Here is a 25,732-nt window from a genome sequence, read left to right as displayed (position 1 = left end):
GTCACTGAAATGATACACTTTTGGCTAAACAGAAGTGTTAGTTGTTGTCAAAACTATTCAAGTGTCTGACAGCTGTTACTTTTTTGCAATAGCACAGGATAAGATTTAGTATTGTAGAATACGTGGATTTTAACAAAATATGGAGCAAAGAAATTTAGGAATAGAAGGAATTAGGGCCATAGAGCTCTACACAACTGATAGGGAATGGATATTCATAAGAGAATGTCGAACCAAAGAAAGCACTAAATATATCAAGATTTTATAGGAATGAGTTACCTTGACACAGACTTACATTTTTCTGAGAACTGTTATCAATTCTGTCTTTGCTCTTGTGGCAAAAACAGCACCAGACTTTCTGCACTCTATAATATGTACCTGCTTCCTTACTAGTTACTTTCAATACTGCAATTTTATATGCAGACAGAACTTTCAGAAAAGCAGTAATTTTTTTTTCCTTTCTTACTCTAAATTTTTTTTCGAAAACCTTGAACCTAATCTCTGGATTAAGGGCATGATAATATAATCTAGGGTCTATTTTATTGATTATCTATTTTCCTCGTTACCATCTACTAATATATCATGCAAAATATATGGTAATTTTATTTTTCAAGTACTTCAGATAATGTCTAATATTTACTACTTTTGGGGAGACCATCATGTTGCCTGCATACATGGGAGATAGAAAATGTAAAGTAAAACATTTCTTGAAATTTTTTGAGTTATTTTGTGATTACTACCTCATATGGAACACTCAAATCAGTACTGATGTGAGGGATTGAACCTGTTTTTAAGGTTAAGCTTGTATTTTTATTTGAATCTATACAGCTTGTGATTTGATAGCAAATTTCCCTGAGGAATTCCTTACTGTTCTGCTTTAATCTCTGCTTTAAATCTATGATGTAAAATTATGTTTTGTTATAATTTCAGAATATATGATCTAACAGTACAGTCGAAAAGCCACAAATCTGTATTAATCTAAATAATCAAGACACAGGAATAATACAGAGGAGCATAACAATCTTCAAAAACTTTAAATTCTGATGCAGGCTAACTTTTTACAGTGTTTGGAAAATTGTCTTAGGAAATCAATCTATTTTGGAAAAGAAAGAGAGTAGCTGAAATATTCTTACTCTTACACTTCTCATTGAAGTCATAATCGGGTTTATATTCACTTACTCCCTCTTCTGCCATCTTCTGAAATAGCAGTGCCTCATACCAAATTATCAAGGCAATAAGCAGTTTTATCTACAGAACATTGAACTACTGGATCAAAACTGTTTCTAGGAGACTTTTGCCATATGTATCCTAATTTTCTACCTAAGTTAATAATTAATTATTATTATTAGATATTCATTTTATGGTGTATAAGAGGTAGGTGTTTATAAGCATCAGGTGTCATTTGAAGAAATAAATTCCTTGCATTAATGTCTTATTTGGCAATGACATAAAAAGTATTTTTTTCTCCACTGAAAAAGGTGTCTCAGATCTTCAAGATATGTAAGAATGTATGATATGACTGCATAATGTCAGTATCATACTATCAACATATGAGTGGGAACAAAGTCTGGAAAATTTTGAATTCATCACAGCTCTTAAAATAATTTTAACTTGGAGGAGAATTAAGATGAATTTATTGTATATTAAATTTAATGTATTTAAAATATTAAAAACATTTGATTCCCAAATATTATAAAAATTATTTCAGCTTCTGCTTCTTAGGAAAAAGAAATCAATAAAGGAAGTCAGACGTAACAAATGAGAATTTCAGACGCAGTGACAGTAGACAGACCTGGGTACCTTATAGCCATACACCTTTCAATCAAGTGATATGTGTACTGCAATGGAATAAACTGAAGACACTCTAGCAGCCAAGCAGACTTTGATCACTTTTGTTCATGGATGTGACTCATATTTCAGTAGTCTCTTTTTTCTAAGCTAGTGATCTTCCCTAAAATTTACAGTGAGTACTCAGTGAACTTAAAGAAGCCTTTACTCACTTTGCAAACAGACATTAAATACTCATGCTGGGCCTTTCTTAAAATGTCAGATACTGTCTCTTTGTTACAGCTTTGGTTTGGCATTTTTTTGTCTAATGTCCTTCACGTTCTACCGAGGAAATTGTGGTGGAAGATGAGTTACTTTTTAGAATCACGCTGCTTTCACTAATCCAGTTTTATAGCAGAAATGAAATTTGAAAATACTAATTTGCCTACATTTGTTTTATTTAATGGGTTTTTTTGATTCATGTTTCTTGTTGATTACACCTATGCTTTCTGTTGATTTCATGGCACATTGAGATACTGTACACAATTAAAGATAATAAATACACTGTTAAAATTCTCCTTTGCTTTCTGAAGGCAAGGTTAAGAAGAGTTCACTTTTTCCCAACAAAGATACAAGGATACAGAAGGCATAGTAGGGACTGAGTTATTCTTTTGGTTGGTTGTAATAGTACATGTTTACCAATATAAAAACCTCACAGGTAGAAAGATACGATGTAGCCTTTGGTCACACTGCTCTTGTGCCAGTATGGTGTCTTGCTGGATCTAAGATATGATCATTATTTGTTATGAATTTTGTCCAGATTGCAGCATAATGGGTAGGCTCTGTGCAATGTGTGAAAGTTGTGCACTGCATATTCTGGGTGTGAGATGAAGGCATGTGGGTGTTTCAAACCTGCTAATGTAATGCAAAACAACTGCAGAAAATAGAGAGGGTCAACCTTGTTGCATTGTTCTCTGTATTGCCTGTTAAGCATGACCTTTGGAATGGGTTGTGCCCTATGCTGTACAAGTTTTTAATTAAAAAAAACCCAACCAAAAACAAAAACAAAACAAACAAAAACCCAAACAAACAAACAAAAACAAAGCACAACCCCCCCCCCACAAAACTAGAAAGAAATAACATCTGACTTGCAGAGATATTCCTTGGTAGTGTAGTCAAAGACCTAATTTACTCCTGCTAGATCTGCTTTGCCATTGCCTTTTTCAGTGGAGCTAACTGGATCCTTTTTCTGCAGTTACCAGACAGAACAGTTGTTGACCCACACAGAACACATGGTGTGCTTCCCCTTCCAAGGATGAAAAGCAGCTATGTTAGCTGTGTTATCTCAGGTCTCCCAGAGGCATTATAACTATCAGAGGCAGAGTACTAGCCAGAAGTTGTGGGAGTAGTGCTGCCTTGCTGCACCTTTCTTTTTTTTTTTTTAATCTTCAAGAATTGTAAATAATTTTCTTTTAAACATCTCAATCTCTAGTCTCTTTAGGGAAAAACTCTAAAAAAATACATTTCATATGGTCATTTATAGCCAGAAGTAACAGTTTTAAAAACACAGCAAGGAGAAAAAAAAAAAAACAGGTGAAAACTGAAGATTTTTGCTTTCAACACAGAGGGATACCCTAAAATAGATATTCAAAAAAGTTTGGTTTAGATTTTGAGCTCTCTAAGAAGTCACCTTACAGACAACTTTCTGAAAAGCTGTTCTGTCTCCTACTACTTTTGACTTAATTTTGTGTGATAATACCTGTAGTTCAAAGCCAATGAAATAGTTTTTCATTCCTTTTACATTAATTTGAAATCATTGATTGTATCAACACTTGCTCTTTTCTTGGCAACATCAAAAATACCTGTTAGAACCAATCATTACAATGTTTTGCAGCAGTAGTCATCACAGAAAATTAGCATTCTATGCATTATCAGGTTTGTGAAAATTGTAAGGTTGAGAATATTTACAATTATTTGGATGAATGAAAGAGGGTAGCCAAAAAAAATACAAATTCTTCAATAAGTATATTCTTTAATTTTTAGGGGATGTATAAATAATGATTTTGAGAAACCAAGAATACTTTCTGCTTTGTTCATATTTTAATAATATACTTCTCTTTGCTCTTTCAGTAATTAAGTTTTATGACATTCCAGAAAGCATAAATCCTGCTGAGATGTTTAAGTTTGGAGCAACCTCTTGATGTACAAACAAAAAAAAAAAAAGAAAAAAAAAGACACCCAGGATCATAACAAGCTGTTTTACTTTCACCTTTGAAACAAATTGAATGATAAAGCAGTATGGCCTACTGAAACTGTTCCAACCTCGTTGTTAACTAGAACCTCCTTTTGAAATTCATTGCCTTCAATTACATTTTTAAAAGAATTTTAATTATGTGCCTGAAAAGAATAAAGATGCTTCAGGCTCCATTTGTTTATCATGGAAGGCCTAAAAAAAATGAGGACAGAGCTTCACAGCTCATGCAGGGGTTGCAGAGAGAGAGAGATGACTTTTAATTCGACAAGTTCAGAGAGATTTCTTAGTTTGACGCGCACGGCAGGGGGTCTTTGAGCGCCTGGCAATACTTCAGCATTCTGAGCTTTGAAAGTCTTTCCCTGCAGCAGAAATTGTATCAAAAGCCAATGATAATATTCCCTGCAAGGTAAAGGACCCTATTGAAGATTTCTAGAGCTGTTTATTTATTCATCACAGTTTTTTCTTTTAGGACGTACCAGACGTATAGGTAATAATTCACACAGATGCTAGGAAAATTAAATAAATAAATAAATAAATAAATAAATTAGAATCTCTCATTAATCCTTCAATTTTCCCTTAAGTTTTCTGTAGGCCATGTTCAGCTATAGCCACGTTCACCTATAAAATTTCCTGTCATTCTCTGTCATGTATTCTGCATGCAATCTTCACTTCAAATCTCAGCTTTTCCTTATTTTTATCAGAACTGTAATTTTTGTCTGCCTTCTACCACCAGCTGAGCACATAAGATGTTTATGGCCATTACTTTCCACTAAATCCTCAAAGTGATTGATTAATTTTACAGAAGAACATTCGATTTCTTAGGGGTCTCTTTTAAAGTAGATTTGAGATAACTATTTCAAAGCCAAGATTAAAGCATTATTTATATTCCAGAGATCAGAGATTTAATGTGTTGGCACTACATTTATTTGAAAAGTATACACATATGTTTTTATTTCTGTTTTTGTTTTGTTTCTACAGCCGAGCTGCAACAGTGAGACTACAACCTTTCCCTTGTGTAATGTCAATGTCGGTTATCATTTTGGCGAAATCAGCCAGCTCAGTGAAGACAGAAAAACCTTCTTTCTTTCTTGTTTTTTCATCTGCTGGTGGCATTCCAAGTGACCTTCCCTCATAAATATTGGTGAGTGACCCCATGGGAAAAGCAGTTCCTTAGCCCAAAGCAACTTGTTTCAAAAAATTTTGTTGACCTGATGGATTTCTAGTTTTTCAAAGTATAAAAACCCCCACATATGCAGGTGTTGGTTGTAATTGTTTGGGTTTTTTTAATAATAAGTTGAGGTATTTAATGACACTTATTTCTCTACACTTATAAGCATTTATAGAACACTACCATGTGCTACCTCTTCAAACTATAAGAACCAGTCTTTCAAGATACTGTTTTACAGAGTACTTCCTGACAGCAACAGAAATCAATCCTTTCATCCCGTTACTTTCTGATGGCTAAATAGTCTGGAATGGTATAAATTTATCATAACACCCCAAATATGGCAAGATGTAACTTTCCCAAGTGTAGGAATTAAGGAAGATAGCTAGAGGCTTTGTTCGGGGACCCTTCTGGTTTAGGAAGTATACCTACAGTGAAATCGCATCACTGCAGAAATTCTGATACCTACGGGGCAGTCCAGGAATGATGTCGTAACTGTAGTTGTTCCATAAGGCTGTCTAAATTACATAGTTCAGTACTGAAAATGTTTTCAGGTCATTTGAGGCTATCTCAGCAGATTTATCCTGCTTGAGAGATCCAGTATGGCTTAACAGATTTTTCAGTGTTGAAACCAGATAGTGAAATAGCCACCCGTGGCTCAGGAATATTTATGGTATCGTAACACACAACTTTATAAAGTACATGCTCAGATACAAAAATATTTAACCTGGCTTGGAACAGTTTGGAAGCTGTAAATATGTGCAGGATCTAAGACTGGAAATTCTTTAAGGATTACATTAAAACTAAGACATTGACATAAAGAGTCACTTAGACAGCTGCCTTTCAGTATTAATTATGTTATTGCAATTATCTTCTATCCGGACTACAGTCAGAGAACTGTGATGTATCATTTATGACTATATGATAAGTAATATTTGATTTTTTAATTTTTTTTTCTTAACCATATGTGTACTTGAAGTATGTCAGTTTAAAGGACCAGAGCTTCTTCAAAAGAAATATTAATAGGAGCGTTATCATGGCACCAGCCTAATAAAATAATGTCTTCTCATCAATGGAATGCTTCCAGGGAAAGGAAAGGCTGGTGTATTTTCTGTATCTATCTCACTGCTTAAAAAGTGAGCAGTGGTGCTATTTAGAAGTTCCTCAGCTGTATGTTAGGATTGTCATTGATTTCCTTGACTGCTGGTAATCAGGGGGCAGAGTGGAGAAGAGAAGGAAGACAAAAAGAATTTAGTAGAATTGCATAAATTTCTATGCTCTATCAATGTTCTTGCTTTGTCTCTGCATAAACTATGTGATGGAGTTGGGGCTTCTTACTACTTTGGATATGCATTTGGATATGCAGGTAAATCAGTATCAGGCTTAGTTTTGAGGATTTGTGTGAATCTCTTAGAAGCGAAATAAGTCTTCAGTCTGATATGAAATCATTGTAATAACAGCTTTAAAAAAATGCACTGCATGAATACATTTTCTACAGCTTTTCTTCTAGTAACATCATGATACCTTTAGCACATACTATAACATTTAGTGTGGTGACGTATGTTGGTAATGTTGCACACCATTTAAAAAAATGAGTGGAGGGTAGACTTTCAAAGCATTCATCTTTTGAGAAAGGTCTTCTTTAACCATGTTTTAATTCTAAATTTGTCTGTCAGCTCATTTTTTATGTCTTTAGAGGACACTGCATAGATTTATAGAAGCTTTATGAAATAACTTGCTGTTTGATCATATTTTGCATAGGTAGCTGCTTTCCTTTAAAATGCATAAGACAGAACTATACACAGTCCAACAATTAAAGACTCAGATTTTCTTCATCTCGTGCAAGATTCCAAGTAAAGGCATACAGTTCACAATTCATTAAGTATGAATGGCACTTTTTGAAATCTTGCAAGAGCAGCTGGTATACCAGTAACAGGTAATTGGCTGATCATAAGTTCTGTTGGGACCACAGCAACTGCTTTATCCTCACTAAGAGTGCAGTGGCTTTCTAGAGGTTAGGATCTGATCAGAGGGGATCAAATACAGTCATTACTGTTTCTCGGTGCATATCTGTTAGACAAAAAAAGGTGGCTTTTTTACTCTTGGCTACATCCACATTAGTGATTAGAAAGAAATGAACAAACATGCTAATAATTTATGATATTGTTTTTTCCTGGTTTAATTTCTTTCATACCACCACGTACTTCAGTGTGATCTACCAGATGGTTCCAGATTCAGTAATATGCTGTCCCTAGTGCATTTTGCACATATTTGATATTTTGTTCAAGTTTGACATTTTACAAAGGGTAAGAGGGCTTAATTCAATAAAATTGAGAGTTGTAAATTGGTAAATAAGTGTATTAAATATCACATAGATATACTTAAAAATATTCCCTTTACATGAAGAAGATTAAATACATTCTTGGTTTTGTGTCAGGTAGGATTAATCCACCTCTGATTACTTCATTGTTTTTCTTAAATCCTCAACTATGTATAAGGAGTTTGGTAAAAAAATCTGGCCTAAGCTCTAACACAGAACTTTTAAAGGCAAGTTTATCCTTTTGAAGCCTGTAGCTCTGAACCAAATATGAAGCTTTATGAGGACACTTCCTTGCAACTCATTCAGATATCATTTGATTTTACATACTACATTAACTTTCAGAAGTATAAACTATCATTAGTCTTAAATAGTGTTGATCTCCTCTAAGTAAAGGACTTAGCTGTAAAAGAATGTACATTTTTCTTTGAATCTATGATTTTTCTTGATTTTTATTTTGCTCTTAGGAATCTGAAAAACTCGAATCATAGAAAAGTCATAAACTGCCAGCTAGTAGAAACATGATGCTTCAGGAGCTGGAACTAATAAAGCCAACTTTCCTTTAGAAATCTTTTTTTCTTTGTACTCTAAGGTCACCAGTTTCAACTGCAACCCTGATTTCCCTATACCTCTTATTACCCTCTTTGCCTGAGAAACAACAGCGCTGTGCTTACTCTGCACCTCCCTGAATGCTGAGTAGCCCAGCCATCTCCTATCCACGTTCCTCTCCCTGGGGATATTAATTTGGATCTCCATCCTTGAAACTCGTAGGGTCTTAATTATCTGTAATTTTTTTTTTCTCTGATTTACTTAACTCTTGACAATCACCCAGCTGAAAAATTATGAAATTAAAAGAGATAGGGCACACCTTGGGTAAGGCTAAAATATGTAGGCATTAAAAAAAGATAAGAAGTAGCTGGAATCCCCATGCTACCATTAGGAGTAAGAGACAACTCAATTAAAAAAGAAAAAAAACTTTCCACAAATTTGTTACAATCTGATTATTAAAATTATTAGAGATGCCTCTGCCTGAATTAAGTTGCAAACAAGACCATTTGCCAAAGTCAATAGTACAGATTTTATTGAACAGTAAATGATGTGTTCAAGGAAGAAGAGGGAGACAGGGAAAAGACAGAGGTGGGGAGAGAGAGAGTGACAGAGAAACAGATTAAGTAGAAAAAAAGATATCACCGCTCCATAGATTCTAAAGTCCTGTTTGGTTGTCTTCTGGTCTTCCCAGTGGTTGTATCTCTCAAGTGGTGGGGGAAGAGACTCCTTTTCTTCATGGGGTTTATATTATGCAGAAGCTAGGTGGAAAGACCACCCTTGAATTATGTAATACTGGATCACGGGACATTTCATGAGTCTTTGGCACCTTCTGACATGTTGCAGCTGTCAGTGTAGTTGAATCAATCATGACCCATCATCTCCATCACCTGAGATGAATAGCTCAGGCTAGGTATGAATGTCCTCTGTGCTCCCTTGGAGGGGTTTTCACAGCTGAGTCATCATGGCATGATAAGAGGACTATCTCATCTCATAAGATTTGCCTCTTATCAGTCTCTTCCCTTATCTGGAAACCCAGTTTATAGCTTCAGGTATGCATGCTCTTCTGCACCTGGGATAGTCAGACAACAGTACCACCTCACCTTATCTCAAGGTCCCTTCACAGTCCAAATCAGTAGGCATATTCAGGGACGGGTGGGCTTCCATATATGAGCAGCTATTTCTTTGCAGTTTGCTTTTGGTGATCTTAACAATGTTTAAGCCATTAACCATTATCAGTCTCTGGCAAAATGTTGGGGTTTTTTAACTAAACAGCAGATTTTCATAAACTAGACTATGATTTTTAATTCCATTTTGGATCTTTTGTTTGTTCCAATTGCAAAACAATTCTTCCTGCTCAAAGTTTTTAGCTTAGAAAATGTATTAAAGTGAATTACCAATGTTAACTTGAGATTTTATAGTGATTATTTAGCTAGATCATCTCAACTGCTCATGTGTAAGTCTTATTAACCAATAAGAATAGAGAAGACTAGTCAGTGATTGTTTAGCATTTCACAGATTTCACAGAGTATTCTGAGCTGGAAGGGACCCACAAGGATCATCGAATCCAACTCTCGATAAGTGAATGGCCCATACGATCAAACCAGCAACCTTTGTGTCTTTAGCACCATGCTTTGACCAATTGTGATAATCTTAGGGTTTACATGAAATGTTCAAAACAGAAAGACATTAATAAATAATTCAGAGTCATCAGAATATTCATATAGAAATCACAAAAATGCCGGTAAATACTTGAATAACACGTCTGTGATTCATCAGATGTGCTATTAAAATTAACTTTAGCACATTGCAACAAATAAAAAACTATTATATACACACATACAAATCATGAAGATAAATTATTCCTTTCCTAAAGGAAATATAATTTTGATTATATGATTTGTTAGAATACAAGAAAAGCTTTAGAATATGAATGTTGGTGCTATTTCCTCTATGAAAGCTGCTGTGTAAAGGAAGTAAATGAGAGGGCTCAGAAGAGGTGCCAGAAGCCTTCTGAGTGACAGCATTTAGGAAGCACAAGGTATTCATGTGGTAATACTCTCGGGTAATTCCATAGCTGTCTGATCTACTATTCAAACATCCAGGTTGAAGTTATTATGCATATACTCTTGTTACTTGCTTAGAGTTACACAGCAAAGTTGAAATAAAGTTGTTCTTATTCAGATATCTTGGTGCAAGGGGAGGGAAGAAAAGATATTTCAAAAATATGCTTTCTATTTTTTGTTTCTCTTTGCTTTCTATTTTATGTCTGTTAGAAATTTGATGATGATTTTAATTTTGTTTCAGATTAGATGCATTTTTAACTAAAGGTTTGGAATTATCAAACTGTGAATTTTGTCATTTTATGGTGGCTGTAATAAGGGACTCGTGTATGAGTACCACAGAGAATGACAACATCACTTAGATTTCAAATATCTGGTGCTTGGACTGGCACCCAGTTCTGTATTCTGTGCTGTGAACTAAGCAACAAGTTTCAGCATAAGACACTAAAAGGAGTCAGACCTACTGGTCAGGACAAAGTGTGGGGATAAGGAATATGTCACAAATCTCGTGTTCTTCGGCTACAAAGAGGTGTCTTTGTCAGAGCAGGACTTGCAGCTGACTAGGAGTAACTGTGAGAACATTCACAAGGTTAAGGATGCCCATATTCATAGCTAAATTTAAGCTTTGGCTCACTTGCCATTCATAACCTTAGAATTTTGGTCCTTGCACATACCTGTGTGCCTCTGGTGGCAGACATAGGCCTTCCCATCATGAGGGTCATAAGGGAATTGAGCTTCTGAACAAGTTCCACCTAGACACACAGTCTAGACACCATTCTTAGAGAAGTCTCCTGTATTCATCACTAATGTTGAGAAACTTTGGAAAATGAAAGGGAATAGAAGGATCAGAAGAAGCACAACTGCAGCCTTGTGGTTAGTATAGTCTCCGTGGAGAAGAAAGGAGAAGCCCTGCTCTCAGTTTTAAGGACTTCTGCTGCATTTTTTACTGAATAGTTGTTGGAAAAACACCTTTCAACTTAAGACATTGATTTCTTGTAACAAAGAATACGTTGACTTAAAAAAAGTTACCTAAAACTCACATAAAATAGAATTAGGATTTTATTTGGTTTTACATGTTACAGATACAAGCCTTTGGAAGGAAATTCTTTTTCTTTCTCTTTTTCTTTCTCTTTTTCTTTCTCTTTTTCTTTCTCTTTTTCTTTCTCTTTTTCTTTCTCTTCCCTTTTTATTTTTCTTCCCTTTTTATTTTTCTTTTTCTTTTTCTTTCTCTTTTTCTTTATCTTTTTCTTTCTCTTTTTCTTTGTCTTTTTCTTTTTCTTTTTCTTTTTCTTTTTCTCTTCTTTTTCTTTTTCTTTTTCTTTTTCTTTTCTCTTTTTCTTTCTCTTTTTCTTTCTCTTTTTCTTTCTCTTTTTCTTTCTCTTTTTCTTTCTCTTTTTCTTTCTCTTTTTCTTTCTCTTTTTCTTTCTCTTTTTAGTTCTCTTTTTGTTTCTCTTTTCTTTCTCTTTTTATTTCTCTTTTTGTTTCTCTTTTGTTTCTCTTTTTATTTCTCTTTTTATTTCTCTTTTTCTTTCTCTTTTTCTTTCTCTTTTTCTTTCTCTTTTTCTTTCTCTTTTTCTTTCTCTTTTTCTTTCTCTTTTTCTTTCTCTTTTTCTTTCTCTTTTTCTTTCTCTTTTTCTTTCTCTTTTTCTTTCTCTTTTTCTTTCTCTTTTTCTTTCTCTTTTTCTTTCTCTTTTTCTTTCTCTTTTTCTTTCTCTTTTTCTTTCTCTTTCTCTTTCTCTTTTTCTTTTTCTTTTTCTTTTTCTTCTTCTTTTTCTTTTCTTTTTCTTTCTCATTCTCTTTCTCTTTCTTTCGCATTCTCTTTCTCTTTCTTTCCCTTTCTCTTTTCTCTTCTTCTCCTTTTCTCTTTTTCCTTTTTTTTTTAATTTCAACTAGTAAGGAAAAAAAGATATCTTCTATATCCTACAGTATACTTTGCATCACATGAATCCAGAGATTCATATCAGGGATATGATTCATGTCAGGGACATGAATCATTCATTTAGGGGCAGGATTTCTTCTTCAGTACTCTATCTCTTTTTGTCAAGTATACAGTTCTTCTATGCATGCTTTTCTGTTTGCTTTGCAAAAGTAGGTTTAAAAGGCATTCTGAACCCTTGGCTATATAAGGCTCAGTTGCAGAAACTTTACATGCATTTTATCAAAGTGGATTGGCAATAGTCAGATTTGCTGTGAAGTAACTCCTGTGACTCTTTAGCTTAAATAATATCCTCAGATTTTGAACATATGCTAGGAAGCCATACCAAAATAGTGAAAATATACAAACAGATAGAATGCAATTACTAGGCAAAAATGAGGACTTTAAGGCCAAGGAGATTTTTTTTCATTACCAGTTTCTTGCTTTTGTTCCTGAAAACTTCTGATTGACATAGCCATAGCATTACTGTAAAACTGAAATGAATAGAGCATCAGTTTGCACTTAGACTTTTGAATCATCAGTGAGCTGTGACCAACTGACAGCAACCAGCAACCAAACTGAAGGTTTGCCAGGCAGCTAGATGTACATTAATGAGTTTCTTGCACAGCTAAATATTCAAGAAGTCTAAAGCAGACATCAGAGATGAAGATAGTTTAAAACAATAATATTCTTCTTTTAGTGTCTCACTTCAGCCACTTTCAAAGTTTTCATGGTTTACAGTTTTATTCATCTCTGTCTCTGTTACACTATACACAGTTAAGTTACCACATTTTCCAGTGCCAGCTCAGGAACTGAATACGATACGTGCTAAGGCAACATTAGCACTTGCAGACATAATGGACTAAATCACAAAGGTTTTCTTCCCTTATGTGTCCACAGCAATATATGCCAACAAATTTCTTCTTCACTAATTTAAAGCATGAATTTAAGCGTATCTGGAAATCCGATTTGCCTTCAATCAAATTCTGCATTCTGCTGGTGGTATATTTCTCTTATCTACAGTGCAGTCTAGTTTATGTGTGTCTGCGCAGATTCTGTGGGCCAGTAAAAGGCAAATTCAGACAGACACAACAGGAAGCAAATTCTGTCTTCAGGGCCAAGTGCGTGATTGTATAGGTGCAACGCAGCAACCTGGTAGTGTTTCTGGAGCAAAAGTTCATCAAATGAGTTATGCAAATGAAGTGGATATATTTCTGTACTAGAGGATAATGTGCTAAAGCGCATAGAAAGTGAGATGACAGGTGACAACCAACATGCCTTCATTAAAGGCAAATCATGCCTGACAAATTTGGTGGTCTTCTAAGATGGGGTTACAGTAGTGGTGAACAAGGGAAGGGCAACAGATGTCATCTACCTAGACTTGTGCAAAGCGTTTGACACTGTCCCACACAACATCCTTGACTCTAAACTGACATGGATTTGATGAATAGACCACTCAGTGGATAAAAAGTTGGCTGAATGTCTGCACTCAAAGAATTCTGGTCAACGGCTCAAATTCCAAGTGGAGACCAGTGACAAGTGGCAATCCTCAGGGGTGTGAGTGTTCGGATTGACACTGTTCGATGTCTATGTCGGTGACATGGACTGTGGTATTCAGCGCACCCTCAGCAAGTCTGCCAACACCAAGCTGTGTGCAGTCGACATGCTGGAGGGAAAGGATACCATCAGAGGGACCTTGACAGGCTTGAGAGGTGGGTTGATGGAAACTTCATGAAGTTCAACAAGGCCTCCTTCCCTCAACACATGGGATTTCCCTTACCAGCACAGAGTTCTTCCTTCACCACCCAGGCCTTTTCCCTCACCACTCTGGGCTTTCCTCAGCAGATCCAGACTGCAACCATCTCTTTGGCAAGACTGAAACTCTCATAGCCAAGACCACAAGAAAAGAATCAATGGGATGCTCTCAGAATCCACACAGCAGCGATATTTTTTCTACTTAGTCTGTCTCTCTGTTACTCTTTTTCTCTCCCTCTCTCTCTTTTTCCGATTTCTTTCTATCTCTGCCTCACGCTTACTGTTAGATAAAAATCCATACTATTTACTTCACCATATGGTCTCATTTTGCACCTTAATTTGGTCAGATGCATCTGTCTAATAATTTAAAGAACCTGATCATAACACCCTTTCAGTCAATTTTTAAATATACTCACATGCCAGGTAAAGAAAAATTCAAAATATATTCATACCAAAGGTATTTATTGTGTTAGCAAAGAAAATCCACGCTTTAGCTGATGGGGTCTAATCTGCTAATCAGAACCATGTATGGTTATAGATATACTTTATGCTTGATTATTTTCTGGTGCAAATATTAATAGTGATTTTTAATACATAATTGATTTCAATGCCAACATGAAACTCTGAAATTAAATATACATATCCTTCAATTAAAAAAGACAACAATAGAGAAATTAAATGGATAAAGTTATGTCTTTAGGACTAAATGAGCTATGTCTGGTTTAAAATTTTCAAAACTGTATATATGAAATTTGAATGTGATTTTGAACATTGAGGAGCCTATGGTTTATTTGTTTTCAGATTCGAAAATTTATCTAGCTTCTTGAAAAGTTGCAAAAATACTATCAAGTTTTTTTGCCTCAGACAATACACCAGCGAATGCTACATTCATAGCAAACTAAGGTCGAGATCCTGAAGCTATCCTAATTCCTCAAAAACTTTCGTGCAGGTAAAGTAGTTTTTAACTTGTGGATGGTTATAAAGGCAAGGCCTGTGCTCTATTGTGAAGTGCCCTTACTGTGTCAGGGCAGAGCTGTACCAGGGGAATACTGAAGTCAAACTAGCTTCAGGCATTGATAAATGCTAAGTTACCAGGAGTTGAACACTTGGAGGATGTATTTTTCCCATCCAAGTGGTTCTTTACTTTCTAACAAGAGAGAAACTGGATTCAAATGAATGCACAATTTAAAAAAAAAAAAAGCGCCCACAAAAAAACCTATTCCTTTTTCTGAAAAACTCCATAAGTGTTTTATTTAACTGACCAGTTCTTACTATCTCCTTTAAAAAAGAAATTAGCTGCTAATATCCTGGGAAATGTTTGTGTTAAAGGTCATATTAAACAAAAGTCAAATCTAGACTATCTGAGGAGTCTGGAAACGATGTTTAATGCAAATTTTTTGTGGAAAAAAGATGTGTGTCACTGCAGGTCATCTCTGAATATTCTTGTTGGGGTTTCTCTGTTGGATATGCAATCTCAGCTAAATGTTTTGAAGAGGAAGAATCAAATAAATTGCCCTATTTTGGGTCTTTCTCATCTGTATACAGTTGTGCAGCTCTAGTAGACCTGAAAATTACCCAGAGACAAACTTTTAAAAAATAGAGTGCTTTTGAGGCAGAAAATTGCTTTTCTGTAGCATGGTCTAAGGGACAGGATGTGACAGGAGGACAAGGAGTTGTCACTAGGTAGTGATATTGTAAGGCATATCTTACATAGCAAAAAAGATCATTTATCTCTCTCTTCTTTCATTCTAAGCTACAAGAGACTTAATTGAAACAGCTGAAGGTATCCCCCCCCTCCAAACCAAGAACAAGCCATTATGTTTTACAATTAAAACTGAAAGTTCCTCCCTTAACCCACTTGTAATAGCTATTCGTTCCAGAGTGCATGTGGTATGGATGCCTGTCCAGTACTTCAGAAGCCTTATTCTCAAAAGGAAGAGTAAAAAAAAAACAACTCATTGTACATGCATGTCAAATATTAGTGTGATTCTTGTAGTATAATAAGAAAAGAAAGTGGTTTGTGCTGTTGATTAGCCTCTTGATGTTTGAGAGTGGTTTTGTATGGCTTAATTTTCCTTTTTATGGCAGTTTGTACATATAAAACAAAATGAAGAAAGGAGGGGAGGGGGAAAGAAATGTGCCATTTGTATACTTAGGATATGAGGCCTCCTTTGGGCCCATTATACATTAATGGGTCAGCTGAGATTTATTAGGATATGTATATTAATCTTTATACACATTCACATACTATAATTGTTCCTTTGGTACTATAATGTGATTAGCTGTGAATTTGTGCAATATTAACAATAATATGGATTTCCATATTACAGAACAGTAATAACAAATCGTTATTAAAAATGCATGTAAAGCATGGGATGTGAAAGTGCTTCTAAACTCTCAGTAATCCGATTATGTTCTGTTGTTTTTAAATACCAAAATGGCTAAGTCTTTACTGTAAAGTAAAATCTTGTACGAGAAAATCAAAACTTTTGTCTCCCACAGAAGTGAACAAATGAGTCTAAAGCTGTCTTAAAGAAAGTGTCTGTTTCTCATAGACAGCTGGGATGTAGATTTTTGCATTACTATTATCTGAAAATACAGAAAAAATAGAATGCAGAAGGTAATAGTAGTGTTCAATAGTAAAGTTTTTCTTTTAGTAGGATGCTCTTGTATATAGGACTGAGGTGCAATGTGGAAGGAACTGCCTAGGATCCAGACAGAAAATTCAGCATTGATACCTCTATATGTCAAAACTGAAGTGATGTTCTCTCCTAGTGTCTGGATGGTAATAATTCCACATATAAGGCAACTATTGTCTGATATAGGGTAGGAGTATGGAAAGGAGGAACTGTTAATTTTGACTTTGTGAAACTAATTCTTATTTCTCAAAAGCTAATTACTTTTAATTTCTCAAATGGTGTAAAATAGAGCAGCCACTTTGATTTCAGATAGCTTGCAGCAGTAGTACGTCTGTATGGCACAGGGTTGTACAGCCTCATCTCTTACTCTCCTTTTGCTTTGTGATCAAATATAATCACAAGTTATTTTTATAAGGTAGTGATGTTTGTTGAGTGAAAGTTTGTTTATCCTCCCTTCATGACCCCATAGTGGGAAGGTGTCTTCTTTGACCCCTCTTTCTTGAATAATAATTTTTTTATCTTTACCTTGTGCATATTTGTGGGAATACAAGGAATTTCTTTATTATACATTCTACCATTTGCCGCATAGACTTAAGATTCAGTCTTTGATGGTTTCCAAAGCTCTTATTAGTATCACAGTCCCTACTTTTCATTCATCTGGTCTAAGAAAGTTTTAAGATTTATTAATAGATTGCATACTGTAAAACATGACCATAATGGAGGAATACAATTACTCATTTTTGTCTTCATCTTCTAGAAATGCTCCTTTTCAAACTAAAATATTTTTTGGTCCTATAGGCCCCCAGTTTCCTGACAGTATGTGCCCTTGATATGCACAGAGTAAAACAGGGTTTATTTTTGTTATGCATTTAAAAGGTATTCCTTAAACTTTATTTATTTGTGTTATTTCTTTTATTTGAGAATACAGTTTTCCCCTATTTCCATTTTTTGCTCCAATGTTCAAAAATCTTACCAAATGTTAAGTAAGTTAGATGTAGGATTTCTACCTGTTTTATTTTTACACAAACTGTGGAAAAAAACCCACCTTCCTTATTCCTGCTCATGGTAATATGCAATTTAAGTAGAGGGATTTTTGTCATGCATTTTACATGAAGATGATGAGCATTCCATTGTATTCAAATGCTCATGGAATTGCTGTAAAATGACATACAGCAGGTGGGCCAGTGTCATTTGAGAAAGTCTCTCTGAGCTGCAACTCGAGCTGCTGATATTTCTCACTGGCATACCATACTGCTGCAAGGCAAATACACTTCTCTTGCTTAGCTATTGCATTTTATTTTGCTGCAAATCAATCCCTTATTTTTAGTTCATATTTGTTTTATTTTTTGTTTCTTATTAATTTGTGACTGCAAAAGGAAACAAGTAAAAGGTGACCATTAAAAGCGCAGTTCTGTTCAGTATAGTTTCAACAACAAGGGCAGGGGTAGTCCAAGACTTCTATTAAAAGTGCCTTCTCTCACGTTTGATTGAAGGATTTTCTTTTAAATTTGTGGTAACTGAACTAAATCTTTTCATATGTCATAGCTAAAGCTTTTGTAGTTTAGCTGTAGCTGTTGCAAAGTCCACTTCAATATTTTACAGCGCTTCCTCATAATTTTAATGGCAACTTTGGGAGTGTGTGTAGCCAGGTATTGTATCAACATAGTTAGTTACATACTATTATGCATTAAAAACCAATTTTATAAATTAATCTAAACTCTAAGAAAAAGTATGCATATTTATTAACAAATATATTGGAGAAATAGAGTAGGAGAATTTCGAGTTGTTTACATAACTGACATGACAACCCCAACCATTTTGTGTAATGAAATTACACAACCCGCTTTCTTTGATTTTGAACAAATTTTCATTGTCTGTTTAATTTAGATTTTCAGTTGTCTAATCTGGAGAAGACCATTTAACAATTGTGAATATATTATTTTAAATAAAAGGAAGTAGAAGATTAAAACTCCTTATATTGGAACACTGATTACCCAATTACATGTGTCATGGTTCAACTATGAAATTTTAAACCAAGGTATTATTTCAGGAACTTTGTGGAACTTGTGTTTTCAGCAGTTATAAAAAGATATTTTCAACTATCTATGGTACTTTTGTTGCTTCAACCTAATGAAAACCATTAGGTTGAATTCCCTCGTTTGCTATCTATAAATATCTCATAATCCTTATGAAATTATAAAACGGGTCAAAATACCTCTGAAATTATACAGTTTTCTTTTCCCTGGGTGGGAACACACTGAATGCTTTGCAAGCAGTGCAGGATGTATTGGGCTTAGATCTCCAGTGAAACTCCACTGCTTCATACTTAGCCTTATACAGCACTTTTAGTTCACAGGAAAGGTCAGGAATGTTTTTTCTTGATAAATCTTTGATTTTGAAAAATTTGCTAATCCTATTATATAATTATTTTATATATTATATTATTCTATAATAATGCTATTATATTTAATAATAATCATGGGTCATCATAGCAATAATATTATTATATTATTATAGTTATATATATTATTATAATATTAGAGTAAATAACATTAGCACTATCATATTTTGAAAGTACCTTCTTGCCTTCTGATAAATTTATTTCCCAGTGTTGCAGCAGGGAAGTGACATTTCTGAATTATCTGGAGAAATTTGCTGAGAAATGTTTGTTAAATATTAGAGATCATATTCAACAAATCCTACTTAAAATGTACTTCACTGTCTTACAGTGTGTTTAGTAAACCACGACTTTCTTTAACAATAGTCATCTTTAAGTCAGAGGGGTACACATGGGGGTACATCCTTCTTCAACCTACAAACCTCTGCTGATTATGTAACGTAAGTTTGAGTAATTCTTAAGGTTTCCAGAGCTGTGTCACATGCTGCTGCAGCCCCTCAGGAAATCTCAGGCCAGAATAGTGGGGCGTCACAAATCCTGAGCTGTGATAGGCCCAGAAGGAAGCTTCAGTTGCTTTTAGCTGGAGTTAGAGGTATCCCAGTTTCCTCTGACCTCAAAACACTCTGGCACATCACTTACACTTGGCAAACAGACCTCATGTTCTAATGGTATTCACTGTGTGTGAGGACTTACACGTTATATATAGATACCCTTTGGGACAGCAGAACCATGTTCAATTACTACTGAAATTCACAGCAGTCACTTACGGATGCTTGTGACACATAATTTATACAATGATCACCTTTTAAAATGTGTGAAGTTTCCTTGATGACAAAATTACAATTTCTCAGTATTCTTAACAATTCTATGAATAGGTGGGTGATATTATCTAAAACATAGCTGGAAAATTTCTATATGTTATTTCTATACTAGTGTAATTTGAAAATGTGACTTCTCTGTTTCATAAAATAATGATCTTTCTAAAATTTTCAGATCTTATTGCAGAGTCTGATTGAGTTCAAACCAGGTTAGAATTAAGCCATACATAATGTTTATCTCTGACTTTCAGATCTGCAGGTATGATTGTATTCAGCAAATGTATCGAGTTGCAACAGCTTTGCTACGGAACTTAGGTAGAGAGGAGAGAAAAAGGATCAAAATTCAGAATATATATAGGTGCATAAACATTTTCATTGGGCAAACCTAATGTATGGCATCTTATTACTCAGAAGGCACCTTGTCATTCTGTTTAGAAAAATACTTGTTTTGTCTACCTTCTCTGCTACTTCTTTCTTCACTTCTCTTTTTCCTTTAGCTTTAATTACTTTGTTTTAAGAACACTGACAGTTGCTGACCGTTATAGCAATAAGAAGTCAATTCTGTGCTTCTGATGGACCAGATGTTCTGAAGCAGTAATCTATCCCAGTTCATAATATAGATTTAGCAAATTACTTTTCAGGAGACATATGTACTTTCAAGGTAATGGTAAAATGATCAGAGAAAACTGTATTAATTTACTTTTAACAGAAATAATTTGAGATCTCTATCAAATCAGTTTTATAATGGTGTGTTTCTAGGTATGTTTGGTCATTTCTCCTGCTTGTACCTAGTTACCAGGTAATATCTTCTACTTGCCAATAAAACAACTTCATGACTGAAAACTAAATGATACATCTTTCCACATTTACATCTATAAATTACTTATTTGGCAATAGGAGTGTAAGCACAGATACATTTAACTTTGTAAGTTATTTTCAAAATTTTCCAAATACTGTAATTTATTCTTTTTCTTCTAGCCTCTTGTGGTCTTTTAGCCTAATTTAATTTTTTTAAAACATTTATATTATTTATAGCAAAGAACAGTGTGTAAGGTATTTAGCAGAGAACTGGAGGCTCTCAGGGTGAACAAAAGAAAGATAAAACGTCTCTGGGGTTTTCAGCTCTTTTCTGTTGGAATAAAATTTGACTCAGTGTGGAGACAACCTACATGCAGCCTCTCTCTACCCACCAACCAGAGCAATGAAGTTTTCTTTTGACTCAGCTGGATATTGTTGCTGCTTTCAGATACAGAATGATTTTCTTTGATTTTTCCAGTACTGTATTACTGGATAAAGAGCAGGGAAGAAGAGAAGAGGCACGCAGTAACTGCACTGTTGTCATGTTTAAGGTTTGACGGTAATCTTGGGGACACAATTACCATTTTTGTTTTTAATTAAGAAAAAAAAACAAACACTTTAAGTACATCTAAATAATATTGAGTGATATTAAAAGTTCTAGAGTATGAAATCTAAAGAATTTGTATCTCAAGTATGATTTCAAACTAATCAGAATCTGAATTGACCTTCAGTTCTGAAAAGAAACAACATATTATGCTCTACCCTTATGAATAAAATAGTTCAGGTTTTCTCTATCACTGATTTCCTTTGTAAATGATATAATCTTTGCAAGACTCAGGTGCCTTTATGATGTATATGTTTAAGATTCCTTGACTGCTTTTAGGAATACTGTGCTGTAGGAATATAAGCTGTAGTACCTAAATACAAGTAACTAAATTATTCGGTTTTCATTATAATATAATTTCATTTAATACCATTGTTTATTGTTCTTGTTCCCTGGCCAGAAGAAATGTGAAGAGAAAGGCTACCTGAGGCCTCTCCAATGTTTTGGCATCAGAATATCCATGGATAAATACAGTTTCTTCATGTAGTGAAACGAAGATAATTCTTTTGTTCAATTTCTCTAGGGACACATTGACTCTTTTAATCCATACTTCCCCAAAAGGGGTCCCTGGAATATTGCAAGAAGGTACCCTTGTTTTCTTGTGATAGCAGTGGACTCTTCTTGAGAAATTACCAGAGACAGTAAAGACAGACTTTCTTAAAAGAGGCTGTTCTCACATGTCACTATTGTGTCTCTAATTTGTGAGCCTTTCTAGCAGAGTTTTACTTTCTAGCAGAGTAATACCTTCAAATACCAATAGAAGTACTGATAATATGTATGTTATGGACAGGTGTTCTTTTTAACCCTTAAAAGGGTAGTTTTTGATGCGGTACTTTTTTTCCAGTGAAAATCAAAGTTACCCATTGTCCGTTGTGCTAAAGACAACACAGGAAATACAAACACCTTCCTATCATGGTTAGGCTTTGCAAACGAAGATTTAGGAAGGCTCTATCCATGTTTGTTACAATCCATGTTTGTTACAAACAAACATCTAATTAGAAATAAAAGGTTTGTTGTTTTAGTAGTGCCATCCTGATGAATATTTGAGTTTGAAAGGAAATAAAAAAATACAATAAAAATCTGCCAGAGGAGAAATTGGTTGTTTTGGTTAATGTCCACAGTTGCATGTTTTTGAATTATTAAGTTTCTTTCATTTACCCAATCCACATGCAAAAGTGAACAGAAAAGGGAAACGTTCCTTTTTTTTTTTCTAATCTCATTTCATAGATTGAAGAGAGTGGAAAAGAAAGTAATTTTTCACCTAAATGTTTCTATAATATTACAGAGAGGAAATAATCCTTCTGAGATGTCTTTAGTGCAAGAAAAAAAAAAATTACAATTGAGATTTTCATTTAAAACTGTTTCTGGATTTCATACTTTGTCTTCTACCAAAGGCTGTAAGTCACAGTTCAGACTGGTTTTCCTTGGAAACTCTCTAAGTGGAAACAACAAAAACTATTAACAATATTAAAGTTGCCTAGAGAGATGCAATTTATTTAGCAATTACCAAGGGAAAAAGCATTCTTTCACAAAACAAGTACTTCTCTGAATTTTCAATCTGATCCTCTTGATGGACCCCCATAGAATTTTCATATGACAACAATGGGAACAGTAATTTATTACTTTACCATACCCTAAAAATAATAGATGTGGGTATTAGGTTGATCCTAAGATACAGGAAGTATTTCCACTTTCTTACAGTCGTCCACAAGGCATGCTTGCGTTTGTTGTGGTCCTAGAGGAACCATATTTATCACTTGACAACATTTCTCTCTGTAGTACCACTATCAATGTCTCTCAAATGTTCTAATTATGACATTTAAGTTCAACTCATACATTTATGTGCGTGTCTACTTAAAGTTTTCTTTTCTGTTTCAGGTCTGACAAATGTCATATGCCCAAAAGTCTGTATTTAATTACATGAGATAGAAATGCACTGATTGCTAAGAGCTTCCTTTGGCACCTGACTTCAGGGCACTCAGTTTCTTTCATGATAAGACCATTAAGGATAAAAAGGTTGTGTCAATAAGGAGGAGTGTTTGCAGTTATTCCTGTTAGGATTTTAGATTTGACATTCATACACTGACTGACTTAGGTAGAAGTTTGCAACTACACGTTTAATGAAGCTGCTGCAGAATTAGAAAAACGTCATTTGAAGAACCAAAAAGACAGGGTTTGCTTTGGTAATTTCAAGTGCTGTAAAATTTGCATGTATGCACCAAACTGAACTCTGTTAAATAAAGGTCTGTAAGTGTACAGCTGTACTTTACCCTCCATTACAAGAGCATCAAAAATTGAGTGACTTTCCCGTAACTATAATTCAGATAGTCAATTAAAAAATAGAACCTAAAATATTTAACAGTGAAGAAAATTGAACCACCCTGCTAAAAACTTTGCACTTCTTAAGAATAATGTCTGAACAAGTATTAAATCCAAATATAGTAGGAAAATTACCTTAATTAGGTGTTAGCATTCACCAGACCAAAAATACTTGGTTTTCAGGCAACTGTAGGCAAAATTTATATATAACACATGCTTTATTACAGGCATTCCATATCTTATAGTACCAGTTGTATCTGCATTTCATTTTATCTGCATTTCATTTTCTGATTTTCCCTAATACCTTCTGCATAACTCTAATCAAATGGCAACTCTGAATTTATATCTTGTAAAACACTTAGATCTCTTTGCACATTGGATTTTGACACAGTTTAAAATAAAAGCTACTTACCTATATTAATCCCTTTTTATATGAATTCATAATTTAGGGGTAATAAGTTAAAATTCCTTGACACTAAAAAGAGTGCTCTGTATCATGTTGTTTACAACTTTCCTTAGAAGTAGTTCTATCTTAGTTGCATTTTTCTTGCTAAGAAGTTTCTTGCAACCTTGAGGAAATCTCTTTTACTATGTATTAGTAAGGATAATTTTTATTAGAACAACCCGCTTTATTATTGAGAAAAATACATGAAAAATTACATGTATTTACTTTTATTACTATCATATGCATTGGTTGATGTTCCATGTTGTAATCAGTGTTTTCAGAACTCAACCTGTGGCAAAAGAAAGAATGTAATGACTTTCTCATCACGCTATTGTCATTGACTTGGGTTTTGTGTCAAATCCATCATGCTTTTTACAACTCAGTTCATCAACTTGCTCTCCAAAATGCCAGATGCATGTTACAACACAGATCTGGTTCAACCCAGTCCCTTGTGTGTCTTCCATTTTAAATGAGCTTTGATTTATTGGAATGAGCTCTATTAGTACTTCTGAATGTGGTATAGACATTGCTTTTATAGAACTTTTAAAAATTATTTTTGAAAAGTGTAAGAACATAGGAGCCATTGCAAACACTTGCCTTCTTACAGTATGTTTTTACACACACCATAAACCAGTTATGGCATTTTGATATCTGTAGTTTAAATTCTTGCAGGAAACAACTGTGATGACAAATTACGTAAATTTTACAGTACGTATTTTTGCTGATACTGGGCTCTGGGTAACACTACCTAGTCATGTCGTGGAGTTTTTATGTAAGCCGTATCCATTAGGGAACATTTCAAAGCTGTGTGCCTTTGCATACTGTCCACATAATGAACAGAACTTCAATGTCAGCTTAATTCCTCTCATAGCTTGGCCAGATCAGAGCTTTTCTTCTTGTGATTCTTGAAGTTTCTTCTAGTCCACTGCTACTTTGTAGCACATTGATGATTCTACATTAGCTACCTGCTTTTCTGTCAGTCAGGCACATTTCTTTTCCTATCTTGTCTTTTAAAATAAACTGAATTCCTAGCTTTATACATGTGTCTTTGATGCCGTTTGACTCTTTGAAGCCCTCCTCCCCAAAAACCTGCTCCAGTCTCTTTGAAGAACTCAGGGAAACTAATGGTTTCTCTTGACCCATTCTCTAAATTCTGTCATACCATCTTTAGAACAGGACATGAAGAGATGTTGGCACCTGAGTCACTTCAAAAGCCACAAAAAACTCCTCAGTTAAGTCATGGGCACGTGGAAAGAAGAAATATAACATCAGGGATTAAACTCAGCTTCCTTTAGTAGCAGTACACCCTTGTAGATCTTCTGAGGCCACAAAATTTCTCCAAAGGAAATCTCATAAGAACATCCCAGTGGTTATGTTATATTCCCCCTGCATGCATGCACACATATTTGACATTTTCATGTCAGTATACATGGTCTAAAAATTTAGCAGTGCTGATAAGGATGTTGCTTGTTCATCAGCCACTAAATCGTCTAACCATATCTGATGAAGAAATTGAGCTGAGGGACTCATTCCATGTATTTTTCCCCTCCTCTATTTGTATGTCCTGGGGAAGAGCAGACTGTCAGTGTGAAAAACCCTCTGGAGCTCAGGTCTCAAATATAGAAAAAGTGCAAGCCCTTACAGGAAGAGAAGAGTTGATTCTTCCTTAAGCTTTGCTTGGAATCATGTCACTTGTTAATGGATATTGCTTACCATTTCTTTTTCCTTTTTAGGTAAGACCATTACTATGAAAACAAAAATATTTATGCTCTCCTGGATCCTGCAGGGGTCATTTTGTAAAGCCCTGCTTCTTGTGGGGCTATATATAAAAGATTAGATAGACTAAGCCAGGAGAAAATACAGAAATTTTCTTTCTTTGCTGTCTACAGTAATCTCCGGCTACAGGAAGAAGTAAGCTAACTCTTTTTCTTT

At 34.6% G+C, this 25,732-nt stretch overlaps 1 protein-coding gene across 5 annotated transcripts in view; it reads left to right on the top strand.

Annotated features, from left to right (window-relative positions):
• Nucleotides 1-25,732, top strand: part of TENM3 (teneurin transmembrane protein 3) — a 1,309,047-nt gene that overhangs the window by 494,049 nt on the left and 789,266 nt on the right. For all 5 annotated transcript variants that reach the window (XM_032684675.1, XM_032684682.1, XM_032684680.1 and 2 more), the window contains exon 7: nucleotides 4,997-5,159. The gene's annotated coding sequence lies outside the window, so the exon portion shown is untranslated. The remainder of the gene's footprint in view (nucleotides 1-4,996; nucleotides 5,160-25,732) is intronic.

This window comes from Chiroxiphia lanceolata, chromosome 4 (assembly GCF_009829145.1).
Source record: "Chiroxiphia lanceolata isolate bChiLan1 chromosome 4, bChiLan1.pri, whole genome shotgun sequence".
NCBI lineage: Eukaryota > Metazoa > Chordata > Aves > Passeriformes > Pipridae > Chiroxiphia > Chiroxiphia lanceolata.
This window is presented reverse-complemented; position numbering and strand designations above follow the sequence as displayed.